Genomic DNA, 22,492 nt, shown 5'->3' on the forward strand with positions numbered 1-22,492 from the left:
TAGTCTAGTTCAAAAATGGTTCAAATGGCTCTGAGCACTATGGGACTCAACATCTCAGGTCATCAATCCCCTAGACTTAGATCTACTTAAACCTAACGAACCTAAGGACATCACTCACATTCATGCTCGAAGCAGGATTCGAACCTGCGACCGTAGTGGTCGTGCGGTTCGAGACTGAAGCGCCTACAACCGCTCGGTCACCCCGGCCGGCCATAGTCTAGTAATGCACTTTATTCACTTGGTATTAGTATGTTTGCTTCTGAAAGTCCTGCGTCGTATTTCGATATTCCTGACACGTTCTAACCATTATTTAAGTAATGACAAATGTTACGTTGTGGGTTGAACGATTTTAACGCTTATCCGTGAAGATGGCCGATGACTGAAACCAATCGAGATATATGGGTTTAAAATAAAATCAGCTGAGGGTCAAACATTACTTGACGGCCGTTGATGGTCACCTTCTAAAAATGTTTAAACAAAGTCGCCCCAAAATACACACACACACACACACACACACACACACACACACACACACAAACACAGACACACACAAACCATACTGCAAACAACAAATTATTTAAACACAACTCCAAGGCAAAACTCCACACAAACATACAACTTTCACTCTAGAATACCAAACTGTAAGCTAAAAGCAACAGTTCAAAAACCAGAAACAATTAGATAACCAGTAACTACTACAGACTCGTTTCATTCAACTGCGCCTTTACTATAAACCGACTCACAAACCTAAACGTCCACCACAAAGACTCAGCAACCGTCTGCAACACGTCTCTTACAAAAATAATCCATTTCCAACGCGCCGCGTCTGCACGACGTCACTTTCGAAAAAAAAAAAACAAAAAATCTATAAGAATCAAGATTATAAATTTGATCACTACTTGTTTCTCTCGTAACAATCTAAGCTGTGTTCCTAGGTTCTTACCTAAAACAAATGTGCCAAATTTAAAAAAAAAAACAACTAAATATTTGTGGGAAGCATGGTAAAAAACCTCACAAACCGTTTCTCTCGCAACAATTTAAGGCCTGCCCTTCGTTTCCTGCCTAGCCTTACCATCGGAACTGAAAGAAACAGCCAGACATTTGGGGATTGGCGCATGGTCTGATTCCACTAGTCGGCATTGATCCATGACTTCTTCTTTGGAACAAACAGCATATACAGCTTACACCAGTCACTAAGGCCAAACCACTCACATCCTTCGAATCATTTACTCAAGACGTCACACAGAACGTCACTGGTTAAAGCAATAGACAAAACGTGGTATCGAAAACATGGCTTCACGAACAAAGCGCAATTTAAAAAAGCAGAATCAATTAGAGAGGAGTTGTACGCCCTAATCTTGACCTGCAAATGGCAAATTACTTTATTCTATCGCTCTTTACCGTCTTATCAGCTGTCCAACACAGGTAAGTCTGGTACACCCTTACAGATCACTTTCAGTTATTAATATCACATGTTTTACACTTACGTTAAAATAGCCAATTATTATTTAGAATCAAATTTCTGCAGACTTACGCATTTCGTAATCATCAAAGTATTACATTTTCTTATTTGAGTGGTATTATGATTAATGTTCATTAAATAAATTGAGAAGAATAAATTCCGACAGGAAGATGCATTTACAAGTAATTCCAAGTACACATATGTTGTTCATTATTGTTTACTCTCGTTACAAAGAAAATAACAATAAGATCAAAGATAATGTTTAAGCTCTGGATGATTGGGAGTGTAAGCAGAATCACAGTCGAACATAAACAGTCGCGACACTCCACCTCTTTTCTGTTGCCCACCGCGATTGCAGCGCGCCAAGCGGCCAGGAAGTTGTACTGTAGAGTTCGCCGAGATTTTGTAAAATCGAAAGTTAATCTTAACTGTTTATATTGGTCTGTAGAATGGTTTTTACAAACAGGAGCGTGTGCACCGCAATTAATTGCAGCAACAAGAAGAAGAAAGCAGTATATTTGCCATTTTTTAGGCTTCTTATCAGCCCTAGTAGGTGTGAATCGCTATGTCGCAGAAATGTTTATTTACGACTTTTTTATAACCTAAAGATATTTACTTGAGAATGTCGTGTACCTTAAGAACCGAAAAAGTGCTACTAAAGAGCAGCAGACCTGACCTTTTGCAGAAAGGCGTCGTATATTTGCTCAAAAACGCATGTTTTCTTCGCTTCACTTCCTGTCAAATCAGTGAATATGGAACGAAGGAAACCAGTATGGAATGCAATACTTACATTATTTTATGTAGCAGACAAGCTAACACATCTGTAGCTAGAGACAAAACCCACACAGGTGTGATAATAATAGAAAAAATAGCAATAAAACTATTTCCCAACACAGAAGAAACCGATTCCACATTTGTTGCTGCATCTGAGTCACAAATGGCAAGAATCATCCAAACATCTGCTTTTGCAACTAAAGTAATTACATTTACAAAGATATTTATGTATTTATGTCGATGAAGTGTACTGCGCAAAACATTAGATTCCATAAAAAGTTGTTACGTGTCAAGAAAAGTGTCTGGCATTTTACGAACAGACAAAATATTATTCTCGTGCATGAAATGTGTGTTTGTATGGTCTTGTTTTCAGTGGAGTAAGCTACAATTACACACATATTCGAAAGTATTTCTTTATAATTACGTTGTAGCTTATGTCACTGAATCAAGGAGTTTCAGTCGTTTTTGCATGTATGTCATGACCTTTCATGTCTTGTAATAATTGAATAATTATTTAAGTAATTAACCAGAAAAATTATTGAAAACTAACTATAATTTTACCGCTGCTGCGCTAGAGTTGCACAAACTTTCAGGTGGTAACAGTTTTCTCAGCAGTGAGTGTCGTGACTGTATATGTTAGACTGTGCAGAGTGATGGGTAAACTCATTATTTTCTGTTAACTAAACTTGTGTATTAAATAACGTACACATACCATCAGTATTTGCAGTGCTCCCTATGAAACCAATTCAGATTACAAGAATGGCATAAGTTGACACTACCAGCACACCTAAGCAAAACAAACCATCTCTCCGCACAATTATGTCATTCGCCACGTCAGTACATCACAGCTCAAACCCGACGGGCGATATCGAAGTCTCAGGCTGAGCCAATTTCTATGCTGTTGTATTGCCTGCATCCTATCTTTTCTACGGCAAGTCATTGTACTAGTCAAGCTAAAGGGAAAATTCTGTAGCTCAGCACCGCAATGACTTTGAAGACTGCTGCGTGTCGACGGAAGGTTCTGTCCTGAAACAACCCCTATTCTTTGCAGTTCACGCACTTTTCCCTTTCAGACCGCTGTAGACAGATATCTCCCTTACTTTTGATTGTTTGAAGATAATGGGAAGCGTGTGATGAGAACGAAGTGTCCCGGTGAAATTCACAGGGCGGGCAGTACAATTTTGCCATTCCCGAAATTATCGCTTCGATCTACATGCTGCCGAAAAGCTCTGTACGAATAATTTTGTTTCTGTATTCAACGCAGAACGCTTAACTCCGAATTTTTGAGCCTTTTTTGCACCATGTTGCTGTTTCTCCAACCATTTCTAGTTTTACCAACCTACTAACAAGTAAAGAATTCGAGAAGCAGTAATCCAATGTAACTTTTCTAGTTTTATATAATCGCTCTCTTTCTGTGGTGTCACCGCCAGACACCACACTTGCTAGGTGGTAGATTAAATCGGCCGCGGTCCATTTAGTACATGTCGGACCCGCGTATCGCCACTGTGTGATCGCAGACCTAGCGCCACCACAAGGCAGGTCTCGTGATACGAACAAGCACTCGCCCCAGTTGTACGGACGACCTAGCTAGCGACTAGATGTACGAAGCCTTTCTCTCTCATTAGCCGAGAGACAGAATAGCATTCAGCTAAGTTAATGGCTACGAACTAGCAAGGCGCCATTAGCCTTACAGTGATTGTAATTAAAGTCTCCTGTGTATCGTCAAGAGAGATGTACCACAATGATTGATTAAAGATAAGTATTAATCCAGCTACGTACTTTTCTTCATAGCATTAATTACGTAGCCTGTTCCAGTACTTCACGCCCGTCTGCGTTAGTCTAGCGTGCATTTTCAGCCATCTCGATCTACAAGGTGTTGGCCCAGCTGCCGACACATCACTTTCAGTATAAGCTTCCCCAATGGATCAATTTCTTACAACCGCGCAGAGCGGTGAGAACTTACATATCGGAAGGAACCAAGGGATATTTTTATTGCATGCAAATTTTTAATACTTCTAGAAAAGAAATCACACACGGGAACACATTCAGCCCACAAGTTAACTACAGCCGATAGTTCCTCTTCTAACAGCAGCCTATCGCAGGTCGCTGGAGCAATGAAAGATACTATTCGACTGAAAAAAGGCAGGTCAACCTGGTTTTCAAGAAAACAGACGTAACTGTAGGACTATACCACTGATGTTATTTCGTCGTAGAATTGTTGTGCATGTTTTACGGTCACGCGTTACGTCCATCTTGTGCATCAGGAACCCCTTCTACAGAAATCAATATGGATTCCGCAAACATAGATGTAGCGACATTCATCTCGCTATGATAGTCCGGGAGATCCAGAGCGCCGAAGGACACGGTGCCCAGGAGAACGCCGTGTCCCTCGACTTCGGTACAGCCCAGCACTGTACTTTAGTGAAGAAAGTAGAGTTCGTCGAGTAGCGGCCCAGAACTCTGGTTGCAGCACGTGCTAGCAGATATAGCTCCAAACGTATAGCTTAAGGTTCAAGGGAGCTCTACAGGGCCATTACTGTTTCAGTATTCAGGGTGTAACGGGTGTAGCTCCAGATATTTCTATTGGTGACTGTGGACGGAGCGCTGAAAGGCATTATATCAGTACATACATCATTTACAGACTAGTAATTATAGTTTATGATAGTAAAAGCCAAGATCACTCGATGTGAAATAGTTTATTTCATCACCAGACTCTACAATACGTAGCTGTCATACTGTGATTCTCAGATCTCCCAGAAATATAATTATACATGATTCAGTCGACGTTCTGAGAACACGCTGACTTACAGTAACAATTCCTCATGTGTTTGTAAAATACATAAAGTAGACCGGTATATAGGTTTATTATTATATTTGGAGAAATTTCGCAGAATATCGATGAGAGGATTTGTAATTATGTTTCTGGGAGATTTGAGGATGACGGATGGGTACTGTCAAAAACTGGTCTTGAAATAAACTATTTCAAATCAGGCGATCCTAGCTTCCAATATTATAAATTAAAATATCAGATCACCCCAAATACATGTGTGAGTTATATAATAACTAAAGAAGGGACATTTAATAAGTAATGCAATACTTTCTGTCTGAAATCAGTTTTTCTATTCTTGATCTCAATACACCATATTATGCTTACCTCTTGTGGCTACAAAAATCGTAGTGTTCAACATAATTTCTTTCGGTATGATGGTCTCATGCCACCTCATCGGAAGGGCCTATATTCACGCATGGTACCACATTCGTCTTCCTACATCAGTAACCTCTCCATCATCCACATACTGCTTCACGCAGAGTGCCAGAGTGCATCCTACATTGAGCCAAACAGACAGATTTTAGAAGATCTGCGCTGGAGGGTAGATGAGAAGAAACAACGATGTGTTGTGAGTTCCTCTTTGTTGCGCGGCCATTTTGAGTCCTTGTACTGTTACGGAGAAGGAGAATATCGTTTGCATTTTTGTGGCGATGAACATCCTGATGTCGTTTCTTCAGTTTCCTGATGGTAGCACAGTACAGTTCAGAGTTAAACGTTGCAAAATGAGGGAGGACATCAACCAGAATAACGGCATCAGGGTGTCAGAGGACATGACTTTACCCACTGCAGGTGCTGCTTTGAACTTTTTCTTCGGAGGAGAGGAGATGTACTTCCTCCCCCCCCCCCCCCTCCCTGAATTCCTGGTTTGTTTCCGTTAGTCTCATAACGGCCAAGCAGTTCTGCACAGATGGTCCTCATTGATCTTTATGGTTTTCTGTTTGGCAGTGAGGCAACTGGTGGCGCCACACACTCGAGTATCCCAATTGGTGGATCAGAGTTTCAGCACTACCAACAGAGGCGTCCAGTTGTGTAGCGAGGTGTTTCATTGTACTCTGTCAATCTCCTCGAATGAGAGTATCCACCCATGCCAGCAATACAAGAGTTCCGGCTGTGTGCTTCTAGCCGGCTAGTTGCCGATCGGACAGGTTTGTGTGACAGCCGACACGGCCAATGACTCGCCACGCTTTTGTTCACTGGCAGGTCTCTATAGACATCTGTAAGCAATGCCCTGATATTTCAATAAAAGAAACACACTGACATTTTTCTGCTTGAAATGCACCTTCGTTATGCACACTGTTTTATGCCTTCTTATACCTCTGCGACCTATAGGAAATACACGAAACTATAGGGGCGGGAGTGGTAATATTCCACAATGTTCCACAATAAATGCTGCATTTTTTTCAAACGAAACCGGCTGTAAAAATGTGTCGCATTGCTTACTGAACGCCCCTCGTTGATATTACAATTTGTTTGTTCTTAGGCTGGTTAGTACCGCCAAATATAGAATGCAAGAGCAAGCCATTAATGTCTATTTCCCCCTGGGCAGCAGGTCAGGAGTTGAAGTGTGGACGCATGGACACGAAACGAGTTATCTGGCGATGTCCGTTTGGTGGTGTAGTTACTGTAAGCAGAAACCATCAGGTTGTAAAATTTGTTACGTGTTTGTGGAAAGACTGTGTGACGCAGAGAAAAACAACTCACTAGTTGATGTGTGGACATATTAAGGTGTCACATACAAAATTATCGGGACTTATACCTGTTACACCCTGTCTATAAATGGTGTAGTCGACAATGACGAAAGTTCTACGAGGCTGTTTGCAGACGATGCTGGTCGTCTATGGAAAGGCTGGAACACCAGGAAGCTGTATCTAAATGCAGGAAGACTTGCAAAGAATTGACGATTAGTGTAACTTACTCTGATCACAAACGAATGTAATGTGTAATTCCAGATACCCATTACTTTTCTAATGTACCACTGGTGATAAATCACTGGATACAGGAAGAAATGGAAAATACCTGAGAATAGCGAGCGGATGACAAGCTGAGGTCTGTTTGAGCGTGTCGCTCATCAATATTCCAAATGGCTCTAAGCACTATGCGACTTAACATCTGAGGTCATCAGTCCCCTAGAGTTAGAACTACTTAAACCTAACCAACCTAAGGACATCACACACATCCATGCCGGAGGCAGGATTCGAACCTACGACTGTAGCAGCAGCGCGGTCCCGAACTGAAGCACCTAGAACCGCTCGGCCACAGGGGCCGGCCAACAACATTCGATCACTACCAGTTGCAAGAAAAGAGAAAGAAGATGCAGTGAAGAATGAGGCGTTTTGCTGGAAAGCGGGAGATTTAACTGAAATACTTAGCAAATTAAAGTGGCTGACACTATAAAGGAGTCGTTGTGAGTCACAGAGAGGTTTTCTGTTGAAATTCTGAGAGCGTACATTCGAAGAATAGTCGAGCGTCAGATATTTTTTCAGATAGAAGCCTTACAAAAATACGAAAAAGTTAAAGTAATTAGATTTGCCGAAAGGCGTTCTTCCCATGCACTATTCGACAATGGAACAAATAAAGAGAGAAGTGATAGATGTACCACAAGTACCCTCCGCTACACACGATAACGTGGCTTACAGAGTATAGATGTAGCGGCAGATGGTTCGTTCAAGTTTCTCTGAATTTCCCGCGTTACCCAAAGAGCAGACTAATGGTCAGATGACGTAGGCTCAGAACACCACTGGCACGTAGTTTTCTTTAACGAACGTTACCTGGCGATGTCCAAACAAAATCATTCCTTTTACATCTATCTTATATATACCACGAAGACGGACAGTGGCATATATATACTCCTCTCAGCACTAGATATTTTCCTGCAGCCGACGATCACAAGTCATCCATCCCCAACACGCCACCAGAGCACCCTCAGTGGACTGAAGTCGCTCTCAGAACTGTTCTATAAATTCTGGATCGTTTCCCCTCGGCACAAACACGTTACTGTTTCTGCTCCAAACCTACTTCCTTGCTTGCTCGCTTTTCTACACACATCTCCTGACTCAGGGATTACAAGAACACACGTATTTTTTCGCATGGTTCGCCATAATATTATACCATATTCGTGGTACTTCTCGATATCGAGTACTAGGCAACATCTTATCGATCGCTAGCGCAACATAATTCCCAAGATATAGACTGGAAATTATTTCTCTACAAACCCGAAACTTTAGCTAGGTAAACGACTGACTAACTAGAAACTTGTCATTTCTGCGAAGACATTTACTCGGCAACTCGAAACAAATAGAGGAAACTGGTATTTCCACTTGCGAATACCAATGTCGGTGATGTAGTAGATTCCAAATTATCCCCATAATTTACAAGGTCAACTAAAGTGTTTCGCATGTCTAGAGAACTGGCAAACGCGTCTTCCACACGCTACATGCACGCACCACAAACGATCTTCTCTCAACTAAATAAAGGTGCGAAATGCGCAGAAGCAGTCAACCGAACAAATTACATGGGCGGGAATAATGATCCAGTGCAAACGCGCCTCCATATTTTAATGAAATAAAAAAAATTATATATTTATTATGTAAAAATGAAAATGAATGAATGAAAATGGATTGATTTGCAGATGGGGAGAAGAAAATGTTGCTTTATATATTTTTGTTATTTGCTCTTTCAGTACGAACTTTGTTCAAATGGTTCAAATGGCTCTGAGCACTATGGGACTTAACATCTGAGGTCATCAGTCCCCTAGAACTTATAACTACTTAAACCTAACTAACTTAAGGACATCACACACATCCATGCCCGAGGCAGGATTCGAACCTGCGACCGTAGCAGTCGCGCGGTTCCAGACTGAAGCGCCTAGAACCGCTCAGCCACCACGGCCGGCCACGAACTTTGTTATAGAACCCCTTATTTACGTGTGGTAATAAAAATTCATTTAGACAGAATTAAGCACATTTAAAATTACGTGAACCTTAGTCAACCCTCTCATGCTGATAAATTCATATTAACTGATTAAGAACATTTAGTTGAAAATTGTATTAATTAAATTTTTTACGTATTTCGGCCTTGGCACACATTTTCTAAATGCAGTGGTTTTTTAAATATTTACTGAATTCTTTCCCGGCGTTAGCTATGGAACACAAGACTGTCTCTGTTAGCAGAAAATGGTTAAATATTGCCAAGCCGACCTGAACGTTTAATTATCATTGATAAAACACACTTCACTATACTTTAAGTTATTTGCTTTAGAAATTGAAAGAGCCAACAGATTGTTAAACTTCAACGTTAACTATCCGCCTATGAATGCACAAATGTGAAACCAGTAATAAATTCCGTCATTCTCAGGATTGTTGTAAAAGAAAAATATTTTCGTAATTCACTGCTAATTCTATCTGCTCCCGATTTACGGGTTTGGTTAATTTTTCTTAGCGGAACAATTTTTTTAAATGTGCCGCCGCTGCAAATCGTTCGGTCGCGGCACAGCCCAGCAACACCAGCGATAATTGCTAAAAATGCTGAAAATTCTTTAAAGAAATATTATAGATGACATGGGCAAGATAATTTACATTAGTAATACACAATTTTGATAAATTATAATGTATTTAGACCACGACAATAATTAAACTTACATTAGTTTGTAATTTCTCTAATGGCGGCTAAAGATAGATACAGACAAAAGAAATCTACTCATTCATAAGATGCTACGTCACAGGTTCCTCTCTCTCTCAGCTCTCGAGGGAGACGACAAAGAATGCACATTATGTATTCCTATTTATACCACTGCCGACCGTTAATGTCTCTTTGCAATCTTGCAACAGTACTCCCCTCTATGGCTGTATTTTACATTTTTCTTATCGCAGATATTAACATATTTCGTAATTACATTATGAGTATAGAAATATTACAATCATAAATACATCGAGAATATTATTACAGAAAATATTACAATAATAACGAATGTCCTTTATACTAAATTAAATAATATTTTTTTGTTAAACAATTACAGTACATACGAATTGCTTCATAGCGTACATAGTACAATTAAATGTCATTTCCTTTGATTAATAGTGTGTGTGCTGCCAGGGAACGTTACAATATTCAATCCTCTCAAATTTCCACGCAATCACGAAAGCTATCCAACACATACTAAGTATTAGTTTGCAATTTGGTCGTCTAGAGGACAACACAGTTAATTCATCTACATTCCTACACTCCAACAGGCATCTCCAGTCTGACAGCTCCTACCGTAAAGGGGAAACGTGAATCACCTCAGCACAGGCCACTGGCGCTGCAGGCCGAGCAGGTACAGGTAGAATGTTTATTCTAAGAAACGGTCACATATATATTTCATCCCTGTACTTACAACTAAATGTTACGATCGTGGTCTCAGCTGAACGACATTCGACAATGAGCGAAGTATCGGAAATACACTCTGTTGACGGCTGTGGCTCTTGAAATAGAAATTCGGTACCATTCATATGACTTGACATACTCTTCCCATGCTATCACAGTACTCCACACCAAATCCATACCTTCCTTACGACTGGACACAGTCATTTTCTTTACACATGTTGGAACACAAACACATGCTTCATAAGCCTGATGCTCAAATGAAAACATATCATGCACCCCCTACTACTAAGTATAATACTTCGTTAATAAGTGATCGCTGGCGAAACGAAATAATACTGAGAGAAAGTCAACCATGGGTGGAAACGTCTCATAAATTTTTCTTGCAAGTGCTACCACCGTGTCCTAGAGAGAGAGAGACGTAATCGGCCATATGTTAAAAAAACTCGATTCCAACAACTACTGTATGTTACTATCACAAGCGGTCATGGTTCTACAGGTGCACACAAGTATCCATGTTAAAAGCTATACTGGCTTTATAAATCGAGGCACGACATTACCTATGAATGAGGTGGTTTTGAAGTCTGGACAAATACCGAGACGGTGATCGCTGAAGTGTGTATTATCAGACCAGCACTCCAGTTGCATGTAGCCCACAATCCAACCTCGTTATAAAATCTTTAAATTTTGAATGTGATTCGGCTAAGGGATGTGGTATGTAAGAGGTATTTGCGACTCCCTCACGCAGCCCCAGTTAGATATTTCTATAGTACTTGTAACGTTTCTGTATCGATACCATATCAGACGTTTTGCGATATATCCACTAAGTTATAGGCGCGTATCTGACTCGATACCATATCAGAGGTTTTGCGACACATCCACTAAGTTATAGGCGATGACTGATGGAGAAGGACACAAACAGTATTTGTAGATGATGTGCTGATTGAGGTCATAAGGAAATGTACACTTGCTTTTCAGATCTCTCGATATAATGTCCATTATTTGGAATGAAGTCTTTCCATTCGACCACATACCTGCGTTGGATGCTATGGAGAAGTCCTCTAATGATTACAGTCACTGGTGAATCATATGGTGAATAGCAACTTTCCTTTCACAATATTGTTAACCACAGAAAAACTTGAGCTGGATTTCCTTACGTATAATGATTTCCATAGTAGCTTGGTAACTGAGTGGCTAGGGTCAAGTTTGTCGAAATCTGTGTTTAAATTGCTGCACTCTGGCCAAATCCAGGACATTTTTCACGAGGGAAATTTCATCTTAATCAAACGTGGCAGCAATTGAATCAGAACATATGATGATGAAAGTGAGAAAACTGTCACCACTATAATCATGGTGCCATGAGCACCCTTTTCACTAACAATTGTACTTGTAATTAAATGTCAACACTTTCTGTTTTGAACTGAACGTGTACTTAAGCCGCCATAAACAGAAAAATGGCTCTGAGCACTATGGGACTCAACTTCTGAGGTCATTAGTCCACTAGAACTTAGAACTAGTTAAACCTAACTAACCTAAGGACATCACACACATCCATGCCCGAGGCAGGATTCGAACCTGCGACCGTAGCGGTTTCGCGGTTCCAGACTGCAGCGCCTAGAACCGCACGGCCAGCATAAACAGAAAGATGTAACAAATAGACTTTTAGGAAAGATAAGTCACTTCAAATGGTGGGTCATTCTATGAGAATTTTCCGTTCTTTGTAGTAACTCGTTGGCAAACTACAACGAACAAGGGGAACCGACCGCCAAGGGCAGAAAAAGATGAGAGTGGTGTCGACGCACAGTTAAGATAATGTTGCCGTCTCTTCCAGCGTACGTAACGCAGCACCACTGCCGCAGAGGTCCTAAACGCTTAACAGGGATATGTGAACTAGTGAGGGCATCACACTAATATCTACGTCGACTATTGCAGCAAATGTTCTGCAACTGTTAAATGTAGATGACATGTACGTGGACGTATAGAGTTCTCCAACCGCAATGAGATGCCTGGCAAATACATCGAAATAATCCGGAAGGGGAACAAAAGAAATTTAGTGTGTTTCATGTGAAACACAGCAAGCAGAGATTAATAACTCTATGGAAAATTCAGTTAAGTAAGGAAAGGTGGGAATAACTGAATGTAAATACCCTTACTGAAGAATATCGAAAATGTGCAAAATAGGTCATTAGTGGCATTCACGCACCGTCATCAGAATTATTGCTTGATCGTGTAACGACGAATTTTGAACCTTTCAGGTTAAGAAATTACTACAAACAGTAGTTGTCTACACAGCTGATGCAAGTCGTAACAGTTATTGTATTAGAATATAAAAGCCTACGTGTCTACTGTAATGTAATAAAATAAAAATTATTTGTGCTCTTTTTCTTTGCTATCAGTGTAACGTAATAGAATGAATATAGGCTGTGACATATACAAAAAAGAAACACACATTAATGCAATGAATCAGCATAAAAGAGAAATAACTAATGTAGGAAATTTGTTAACAGTGTAATATGTTGTTTAATTTAGCCCGACGTGTATAAGCACTCAGTAAACTAGCTCAGTTCTCAGGGTAGTTACGTAATCGTCTATAAGTATTTGTCCTTTTCTTATTTACCCAACACTACAAGTGGCTCTGAGCACTATGGGCCTTAACATCTGTGGTCATCAGTCCCCTAGAACTTAGAACTACATAAACCTAACTAACCTAAGGACATCACACACATCCATGCCCGAGGCAGGATTCGAACCTGCGACCGTAGCAGTCGCGCGGTTCCGGACTGAGCGCCTAGAACCGCTAGACCACCGCGGCCGGCCTCAACACTACAGATATTATTCCAGGCTCGTGAGAAATCGTGTGCTTATTGCACCAGAGAATATTTGCCAAGTCTGTTCCATGTACACTACTGCAATACGTAACTTAACATCGTGGTTTCGTCTCGATTCCCCAATATAAGGTAACAAGAGTAGCATCTACAAATGAAATCCTATAATGGAACTGGAATCTTGTGACCAGACTTTTTCTGCCTGGATGTTATCTCGTTATAAAAAGAAAATCTGTAAGGAAAATTGTTAAATTATTAGTAGCTGCCTCCGGTGATCTGAAATAAGGTTAATTGTCCTAACCGACGGCACGTCTCGTAGATGAGCCAAAATAAAAGTGTTAAAGAATTTTCCAAGATGGTGCCAAACAATTAAAATTGTTTGTTAAGGCCCATATCTGCTTAAGACAATCCAGGTATCAGACTATCAATTGACTGAATACATTCACAAATTCTTTTGACGAAATAACCATTATATTTTTCGGGTTTTAAGTACAACTTACATTATCAGCTGGACGAGCGAGATGAGCTTTACACAAGAACGTCCTCTTAGGTCCGAATCCAAGCAGATAAGATAAGTGAAAACAAGGGAAAGATAGTTCATGCATATAAGCGCAAGAGTCCATGGCATAACATGTTCATTGTAGTTCTATCTCTTCTTCTTTGGCGTACTTGTCGATTATTTATAAAATTTATAATAATATTTAGTTTACTTTTTTTTAAGCCCAAGTCCACCCAGGAGAAACAGTACACTACCACAGTGCTATATAGCAAAATGTTACGGCTTGTCAAGCCCTATTTCTCCTGCTTCCTCTCCATTGCAACCCTACGCTTACCGTCCTATCTCCACCTTAGCCTTTCAAAGAAGAGGTTCTACAATAAATTGTCTCCAGTGAAGTGTTTCAGTCTCATCATAAAAGTTTCGCCAACATTTGATTTTGGAAAATCCACTAAGAGTTTTTAACGTTATTAATGTTTCAATAACTAATAAAAGTGTCAATACTATCATTTAAAATCTGCCATACGTTTCAGTGGGTAAGTGTCAGATTACAAATCACGACGGTCCAAGCCCTAATCCGGGATTGGTTCACAAATGCTTTTTACATGTATCTGTTCTTACATGTTCGACAAAGATTTTTTAATGTGAGCTATGCGAGGTCGAAACATGGCTAGTACTCCGTGTTAAACCACAGGGCCTCTTACAACAGACTAGTTAAATGAGTTGAGAGGTCGGAGAAGCCAAAGGCACCATGGCTAGAAAATTACTGTGGTGTTCGAACCACCTTTCGGGTTGATGACAGTTTCATCGTTATATGTATACATTATATAAACTTCCCTTGGTTAACATGATTAATGAAATACTTGTTCAGAAGAGATCTGCTCCCAGTCGTACTCTTACGGATTTATGGACGGTCCTGCTGGATTCATGGAGTCAGTTCCCTCTAATACTACTTCAGAGAATAGTCGAGTCCATGCCGCGTCGTGTTTCGACACTTCTGCGGACTCGCCGGAGCCCTGCAAGATATTAGGCAGACGTACAATTTTCTTTGGCTCTTCAGTGCATATAGTGTGTGTTTTTCTGTTCAGAAAATCCCTCATCTTTGCTTCCAGGTCGGGTGATTCATATTACTTGTAAAGCCCTGAAACACCAGTACTTGACAATATTTGACAAATGAAATCTACGTGGAACCATTACATACAATTATCTTGTTTAATGCAACTACCAAATACTGCTGTATGGATTCATTAATTTTTAATTTTTTTATTTTAAACCTTCAAAAATTATAAAAAGAAACTGTATTACTTTTCAAACGTGACTGGAATCCAGGGCCTTTAAAATTGAAACGTATAGCCTTAACCTTCTGGACCCCTTAAACAATGAAAGAAAACATTTAACGAGCAAAATATAATATTGGCTCTATAATAATTAAACTATTATAAGTCTTACTGATGAGGTTCACTGGAAGAAAGATGACAAATTAGGGGAGTTAATAGCAGTTAGCAGATACACAGTTAACGAAGATCACATGCAGTTGCGAGTTAGTTTTCTAAGGTATGAACGGATGCTAAACGGAATTTCGTGAACATATTTTGTGTATTCATGATGTGTAAGTTATTGGCGCGTCCTACAGCTAACTATTGAGGCGGCACTCTGCTCTGGCATACTTCAAGATTATCATGATGGGCCTTCCACATTCCCTCTCTCTCTCCCTTCCACCATCCTTTCTCTCTCTTTCTCTCTCTTTATTGTCCTTGAGCAAAAATATTCTTTTTGATCTGCATCTCGTATCACTTTTATGAAACACACAAGGATACATGAGAATAAGGTTGATGCTATAACAAAGCATAAGCTTCTATCATGATATTCATTACAATTGCAAAATATTTACGTATTTTAGTTACCATACCTGCATATGTGAGATCGTGTTACGTCCATTTTTTACATTAGGTGTTCCTCACCAAATCATTGCAGCCACGGGCTGTATTCGTATTGCTGTAGAACTCTTTTAACGTCACGAAAGTGGACTTCCAGCGGATGATAGTCGCATCACCTTTGAACAGAACGTACAGAATAGTGAAGCAAGTCCTGCGTCTTCGGTTTCTTGATCTCGTGTACCTATACCTAACGTGGTATGTTATTATACAGCCGCTTGCTGCGTAATACTACAAGTGTATTTTACACTAACAACCCTAATTGGCACAACGCTCCATCTTATCTGGCTAAATCCAATTACCTTGGCACTCCATACCTACCGGTTATAAATGCGCAGTGCATCTCACTACTGGCATCAAATATTAACTACAACACGCAACTTGTCCTTACAAGGCACTCATCCAACGTCTGATTATCTTACAATACTCCCTCAACTATTTAAACACCATCCACAAGTGGTCCACAAATATTCGTCTCCTTCTTCCTTCCGCGCTAGCCCAGAATTATGAAAGTAGTTGTCATGCATTCAAGGAAACTCTTGAAGTGCGAAATGTATAGTCGACCTTTCGATTTGCGACCCCTGTGGGTCTGACTCTCAACAACGTTATTACGAATAATTTTCCTCACTCTGTACGGACTACAGTGTACGTAAAAGAACTTAGATCTTGCAAATCAGCATCAGGTATAACGTTTTGATTTATTACTTCTCTACTACCGAAGCCAAGACATTTAGGAGACAGTATCCATATATACCACTGAATGAACCTGAAAAATTACGTCATACATATAATTCGGGAGATACAGCGTCATAAACATGATTTTGTTTGAAATGGGGTGCAAATTACCCATACAATTTTTATTCAGTGCTTCATAATGAGAACATATAGCTACTTCCAAGAAATTTTAAGCGTAATATCGAACCTTTCATAAGCACTTTTTCATTTACCTGCTTGAACTCAAATATTTGACCCGTGAATTCATTTGTAAAGTAATCATCAATGTGACGTTGTTTTGTACATGGTACTGCCATTTTTCAAAGAATCTGGGGTGTGCTATTAGTACCACAAGCAGACGCAGTGAATGTATGTTAAATATAGCAATATCCGTGTCTTTATGTTAGCTGAATAAGATATTTTCCCAAACGCAAAAGGAAGTGATCTGAGCATCTGGAGATCTTATTGGTGGGTTCTTGTAACTTGATATCCAGCGAGACTTTTGGAATTTTATGCAGTGCTGTCCATTTAGCACGCGATCAGTAGTGTGTACATATAGTGCTGTCAGGATTTCACTAGATTAAGACTTGAACTGTACACTGTGAGCTGCCAGGAGCCTGTTGAACTCTCATCTGATCTGTCTGCTAAGCTGAGACGAGCCACTGTGCCCTTACCGAGTCGTGTGCCGCTAGTGGGAATAGAGCGTCATGAAGCGGAACAGGTAAGCTCGTGAAATACATGTCGGCTCTCATGTATATCTACGTCATACTCCGCAAGCCACCTAATGGTGTATGGCAGACGGTACTTTTTCAACCACTAACTGAGCCGTCCAACCCTGTTCCACTACCCATTACCACTTGGAAAGAATTATTATCCGTAAGCTTCAGTATTGACTCTAATTTCTGGAATTTTCTCCCCGTGGTCATTACGCGAGACGAAAGTGGGGGGAAGTAATATATTGTCCGACTCTTCCCGGAAAGTGCTCTCTCGAGATTTCAATGGTATATCTCTCCATGATGCAAAATGCATGTCATGTAACATCTGCCAAAAGAATTCGTTTAGCAACTGCGTAGCGCTCTCGCGCCGGTTAAGCGATCCCTTGACGAAACACACCGCTCTTCATTGGATCTTCTCTATCTCTTCTATCAGTCCTACCTGACAGGGACCCCAGACAGATGAACAGTACTCAAGAATCGGTCGAACAAGCGGCTTATAAACTACTTCCTGCGTGGGTGAGTTACATTTCCTTAAGATTCTTACTATAAACCTGAGCCTGGCATCTGATTTTCTCATTTTATTTTATGTGGTCATTCCACTTAACGTCGCTCTCAACAGTTCATTCTAGATATTTTACAAAACACACTGTTTCCAGTGTAGTCATACAATAGGAATTTCTTTTCCTATGTATGTGCAGTACGTTACATTTATTAAAGTTCGGTGTCAACTGCCTGAGCCTGCAGTTAAGATAATGTTGCCATCTCTTCCAGCGTATAGATATTTTACAGTACTCACTGTTTCCAGCGTAGGCGTACAGTAGGAATTTCTTTTCTTATGTATGTGCAGTATGTTATGCTTATTCAAGTTCGTTGTCAGCTGCCTGAGCCTGAGTCAAGATTTACGTGCAGTATGTTATATTCATTCAAGTTCGGTGTCAATTGTCCGAACCTGCTCTGTCCATTAATTCTCTGGGGTTATTCTGCTTATCATTATTATCTTCTGACGTTGCTGCTTTGTTACAGACTACCGCATCATTTGGAAACAGCCTTCAAGAGCATCCAACGCTTTCTATTATTTCATTTATGTATGGTGTAAACAGTAACGGTTTTATCACACTTCCTTTGGGTACTCCGAGAATTACCTTTACATCTGTCGATTTTGTTCCGTTAAGAGTGACATGCTGAGTTCTATCTGCAACTAAGTCCAGAATATAGTCGCAAATCTGCTCCGATACTCGATAAACTCTTCTTTCTTCACCAAATGGCAGTGCGGGACGGTGTCAAATGCCTTCCTGAAGTCAAGGAACACGGCATCAACATGAGCACATTGCCTACGGCACTGTGTATCTCATGGAGGAACAAGTCGAGATCAGTTTCGCAGGACCTCTGTTTCCTGAATCCATGATCATTTTCACAGAGGAGATTTTCATTCACCGAAAACGTAGTAATTCTTGAGTTGAAAGATGTTCCATAATTCTACAAAATATTGACGTCAACGATATAGTTATATAATTGCGTGCATCTGTCCTAAGATCCTTCTTACAAACGGGAGTGACCTGCACTTCCTTCCAGTCGCTAGGTACCTTTAGATGTTCAAGCGATCTACAATAATTTACTACTAGAAGTGGGGTAAGTTCTTTCACATAATCTTTCTAGACTCTTGTAGATATCTCATCTGATCGTGACGCCTTTCCACTACTAAGCGATTGTAGTTGTTTCTCAACATTGTCAGTGTCGGAACAGAAATTTTCGTTTTGATCTGTTAGGTAGTCTGAAATCTGCCTTCTATTACTCTTGCTAAACAGATAAACCTTCCTGCCTTTTTTTATATTCCTATTAACTTCCATATTCAGGGATGCTGCAACGGCCTTGTGATCACTGATTCCTTGTTCTGCACTTACAGAGTCGAAAAGTTCGGGTCTGTTTGTTATCAGTAGGTCCAAGATGTTATCTCCACGAGTCGGTTCTCTGTTTAATTGCTCGAGGTAGTTTTCGGATAATGCACTCAGTATAATGTCACTCGATGCTCTGTCCCTACAACCCGTCCTAAACATTTGAGTGTTGCACTCTATATCTGGTAAATTGAAATCTCCACCTAAGACTATAACACACTGAGGAAATTTATGTGAAATGTATTCCAAATTTTCTCTCAGTTGTTCTGCCACTAATGCTGCTGAGTCGGGAGGTCGGTAAAAGGAGCCAACTATTAACCTAGCTCGGTTGTTGAGTGTAACCTCCACTCATAATAATTCACAGGAACTATCCACTTCTACTTCACTATAGGATAAACTACTACTAACAGCGACAAACACGCCACCACCAGTTGCATGCAATCTATCCTTTCTAAACACCGTCTGTGCCTTTGTAAAAATTTCGGCAGAGTTTATCTCTGGCTTCAGCCAGCTTTCTGTACCGATAACGATTTCAGCTTCGGTGCTTTCTATCAGCGCTTGAAGTTCCGGTACTTAACCGATGCAGCTTCGACAGTTTACAATTACAATACCGATTGCTGCTTGGCCCCCGCATGTCCTGACTTTGCCCCGCACCCTTTGAGGCTGCAGCCCTTTCTGTACTTGCCCGAGGCCATCTAACCTAAAAAACCGCCCAGCCCACGCCACACAACCCCTGCTACCCGTGTAGCCGCTTGTTGCGTGTAGTGGACTCCTGACCTATTCAGCGGAACCCGGAACCCCACCACCCTATGGCGCAAGTCGAGGAATCTGCAGCCCACACGGTCGCAGAACCGTCTCAGTCTCTGATTCAGACCCTCCACTCGGCTCTGTACCAAAGGTCCGCAGTCAGATGGTGAGTTCTGCTTTCATACCGCTAGCGAGACTGGCAGTCTTCACCAAATCAGATAGCCGCCGGAAGCCAGAGAGGATTTCCTCTGATCCATAGCGACACACATCATTGGTGCCGACATGAGCGACCACCTGCAGATGGGTGCACCCTGTACCCTTCATGGCATCCGGAAGGACCCTTTCCACATCTGGAATGACTCCCCCCGGTATGCACACGGAGTGCACATTGGTTTTCTTCCCCTCTCTTGCTGCCATATCCCTAAGGGGCCCCATTACGCGCCTGACGTTGGAGCTCTCAACTACCAGTAAGCCCACCGTCTGCGACCGCCCGGATCTTGCAGACTGAGGGGCAACATCTGGAACAAGACAAGCAGCCATGTCAGGCCGAAGATCAGTATCAGCCTGAGACAGAGCCTGAAACCGGTTCGTCATACAAACTGGAGAGGCCTTCCATTGAGCCCTCCAGAATGTCTTTCGCCCCCTGCCACACCTCGAGACGACCTCCCACTCTACCACAGGTGAGGGATCAGCCTCAATGTGGGCAGTATCCCGGGCAGCCACAGTCTTAGTCCGATCGCGGGATGCGTGGGACGAGCTGGCCCTCCCCGACAAACCCCCATCCGGACCCCCACAGTGATGCCCATTGGCAACAGCCTCAAGCTGTGTGACCGAAGCCAACACTGCCTGAAGCTGGGAGCGAAGGGATGCCAAGTCAGCCAGCATCCGAACACAGCAGTTGCAGTCCCTATCCATGCTAAAAACTGTTGTGCAAAGAACGTCTGAACTAATCTACAGAGAGCACAAACAATTCGACACAAAATTTAAACGGTGATTAAAATACAAGATTGCCTAGTAAATGCAGTAATGCTGCTACTTGTGCACTGCTGACACACTACCCGGCGGCGGAAGGAGACTACGCGATTTTACACTATTCAGGTACTAAAACGCGATGCTGCAACTCTCAAATACTACAATACGCCCGAAATTTATGAATTAAACTACGCAAAGAAATTAAGAATTAAACTACGTAACAAATAAGTGAGCTAAGAGTATACGACTTGTTGCTGCAGCTGCTTATCCAACGTCGGCAGGGAGATCAGTTTTTTGATAGCGTCACTGTAGAATGTTTGGTTTGTTCACCGAGTAACATCACCTCCCCTTGCACCGCTTTGTCACTATGAAATTGGGATTGTCGAAGGTTTTTTTTAAGTTATGGAAACATATGAAAATCAAATTGGGCCAAGTGGGAACTCTATGTAGGATGATCGATGACAGGGAAGCCAAGGCCTCAAATTGATGTAGAAGTCGCAGCGATTTCGTGTGGTATGACATTGCCATGCTGAAAGAGAGGTTGCTCTTGTTTCGACGAACTCTTGTAATTCGAAGTTCGATTACAGCAGGCTATTTCTCAGCACAGACGTAGACCCGTTACACAGCGGCATTTAACTCGCTACAATTTGGAGACCTCTAGTGGCAGAGGGTTGCAAATATGTATAAATGAAGAATAAAGGGGTAGAATGTTAATAGCATTTGTTTTATTCAAAAAGCTTCAAGAGTTTTAGCATTAAACATTCGGGGGCACCACATCATCGTATTTAGAAACCTGTACTTCATTTCTTGTACACTAATTGTTCGCATTTTCTCTTACGATTATTTACATATGTGGTATGGTTTTACGCGTATTATTCAACCAAGGAATTGCGAGAACTACTTGTGAAGGACACTGCGAGATGTTTTATACTCTCAGCCTGCTGGGATTGTTTTGTGACAAACTGAATCTTTAAAAGTAGTACGGTGTCGAGTGTTTAATTATGTATCATTGTAATTACTAAACTAACCAATACAGAGAATATTCTCAGTTAATAACATTATTCTTATATATGTGATTTTTCTCATTTGGCGATTCACTTTAGTTTTTTATATTTTATACTACAGTTGAAGTATGGAAGATAATTTTGGACATCGCTAGGTAACATTCGTTAAACTAAACTACGTGCCAGTGGCGTTCAGAGCCCACGTCATTTGACCATTCGTCTGCTCTTTGTGAAACGCGGGAAATTCTAAGAAACTTGAACGGACCATCTGCCGCTAAATCTATACTCTGTAAGTCACTTTATCATGTGTGGCGGAGGGTACTTGTGGCACATGTATCATTTCTCTCTTTCTTTGATCCATTCTAGAATAGCGCGTGCGAAGAACGCCTTGTGGCAAATCAAATTTCTCTAACTTTTTCGTCCTTTCGAGGCACTTCTATCTGAAACAAATATGGGACACGACTATTGTTTGAATGTACGCTCTCAGAACTTCAACAGAAAACCTCTCTGTAACACACAACAACTATTTTATAATGTTTGCCACTTCAATTTGCTAAGTAATTCAGTTAAATCTCGTAATTACCAACAAAACGCATCGCTTTTCACTGCATCTTCTTTCTCTTTTCTAGCAACTGGTAATGGTCTAATATTGATGAACGATATACAGCAAATGAAAATGTTTTGAAAGCCACTTCTTTCACGGATGAGTTAACATTCTCTTCAGGTTGCTACAATAGGTCTCAGCTTGTCATCTGTTTGCTATTCTCA

The sequence above is a fragment of the Schistocerca piceifrons genome, chromosome 5, assembly GCF_021461385.2.
Source record: "Schistocerca piceifrons isolate TAMUIC-IGC-003096 chromosome 5, iqSchPice1.1, whole genome shotgun sequence".
NCBI lineage: Eukaryota > Metazoa > Arthropoda > Insecta > Orthoptera > Acrididae > Schistocerca > Schistocerca piceifrons.